The 2143-nt window shown below is 37.9% G+C and overlaps 1 protein-coding gene across 1 annotated transcript in view; it reads left to right on the top strand.

The window, feature by feature from the left end:
• Positions 1-1027: 1027 nt before the first annotated feature.
• LOC108666598 (multivesicular body subunit 12B) overlaps positions 1028-2143 on the top strand; it is a gene marked incomplete in the record, with an annotated part of 10500 nt that continues 9384 nt past the window's right edge. The window contains 1 exon segment of the mRNA XM_047881906.1: positions 1028-1269.

Genomic DNA, 2143 nt, shown 5'->3' on the forward strand with positions numbered 1-2143 from the left:
AAAATAAATTCATAAATATAATTAAAGCATTATACAAGCAATGCTTCTGCTCTTTGTCTTTAGGTACTATTACTAGGCCTATACCATCAAATTTGCCATGGATTGAGCTACACTTGTCACTCTATACTAAAAATTATATACATTCTTAATAATAGAATACGTACAGCACAAAATTTTCACCAGAATTTTAAGAATAAATCAATTCATCATTTATACAAATACCTACAGGCTACAACATGATGTAGCCTAGCCTATTTGTTAACTATATTATTTCATTTTTATTGAAGAACAATTTAAATTTGCATTCAATCAATGGCAACTTTTGCATTAAATTACATAGGTAGGTACCTTAATTGTCAACAATGTCAATTGTCAAGTCAAGTGTCAATTGCAAGAAAATTTTTGTGGAATGATTTCTTCTTTACTACAAAAAAAAAAAAAAAGCAAAACTTCATGTACAAATCTAGATAGTTAGGCCTACAAAAATTATTCACCTACCACTCACACTCAGGCTACCAGCAGGTACTACATCTACAATTCTGCCAATTTAATGTGCCCACCTTATGAGTTTCTGAACCTGGAACATGAGGATCTTTTCGGCTGAATTCTTTATGTCTTTGCAGTTTTCTTTTTCCACATATAGCCGACACAATTATCGCTAACAATGCTCCTCCAACAATTAAGATTACAACAGTTACAATATTTTCCATATTGTGATTACGATTTGAGGTCGAGGAAGTATATTGTCTGCGAGCTGTGCGTGACTGATTTTCCGAGGCAGGCGGAGACACGGAGTCAGGTCTAGGTAGGCTAGGTCTCGAGGGCCGAGGCTACAACGAACTGGCGTCTATTTATTGCCACAACTACTCCGTTATTGCATCTGTAAATTTAGAAATATGTGAATAAATTAAACGTATTTTTCAACAGATGAAATATTTTTTTTTCGTTATGTTACTAATCTGGGGCCTGGGCTAACGGTAGCAGGGTTTACCACTATTTTTTTTAGCGAAAAACAAGACCCCATGATTCAAGCGGAAATACTCCGTCTAATGTAGAAGCGGAAACGGAAAGAACACATTTTTAGAATTTTTGATGCACGGTTTAGAGCTCCTGAGTCCTGGTCCTGGTAACTTGGTAAGTGGAGATCACTATCAAACGTGTGTTTTACTGATGAGTGCTGATACGTATAGGAAAAAATGAAATTTTTAGCTGGAGCAGTCTAACGAAGTCGTAACTGTGGAAAAATTCTCATCGAATCATAATCTAGCGGTGAGTGGTCAGTGACTGGTTACTGTTCAGGTTTACTGTTGTTATCCATCTGTACATCAGACAAAATGAAGTTGCAACTTGACATTGATTGCCTAGCATGACTTTGTTCCCTTTCCAGTTGTTCCATAGACAACATCTACTACTGTATTGTATTCTAACAAAATTCTATAAAAGCTTCTTTTGGTTGGTGGCATCATTATGATAACGGCAATAATGAAGCAGACAAGATTTATATTAAATTTATGGTTTTGGTGGACAAAAAAAATGTATGCTATGTATATGTGTCACTTTGTATGCCCATGGTGATGATAATCTTGTTTTTAGTGCATTTTCTCATTTATGGAAAAAATGCACTATTGTGCTCGCCATGTCCGTCCGTCCGTGACTTCACGTTTCCATCAACGAGAAAATGCTCTCTCTGTCACTCACTGCAGTGAGTACTGAGTTATATTTATTTGTATTATTTTTGTTTTACATAAATGAGTTATTTCTCAGGCCGTCCGTCCGTCTGTCTGTTTGTCCGTGACTTCACGTTTTCGCCGACGAGAAAATGCGCTCTCTTTCACTCACTGCAGTGAGTACTGAGTTATATTTTTTATTATTATTTATATTGTACATAAATGAGTTATTTCCTCAGGTGGTGACGGACATTATTGTGTTAAGCAGCAGCAAAATAGCCCCTGAAGGCTTCACGCTGGCGGGGGAGATGAACGGCCTGTGTCTCTGTTACAAGCGCACGACTGCTACTAGCCCTGGCTCTCCCCCCGGCAGCAGTGCTGCTAGTTTGCCCTACCAGTGAGTTATACCAGGCAGCTGTACCAGTGAGTTATACCAGGCAGCTGTACCAGTGAGTTATACCAGGCAGCTGTACCAG

Source organism: Hyalella azteca, unplaced genomic scaffold (assembly GCF_000764305.2).
Source record: "Hyalella azteca isolate HAZT.00-mixed unplaced genomic scaffold, Hazt_2.0.2 contig9107, whole genome shotgun sequence".
NCBI classification, from domain to species: domain Eukaryota; kingdom Metazoa; phylum Arthropoda; class Malacostraca; order Amphipoda; family Hyalellidae; genus Hyalella; species Hyalella azteca.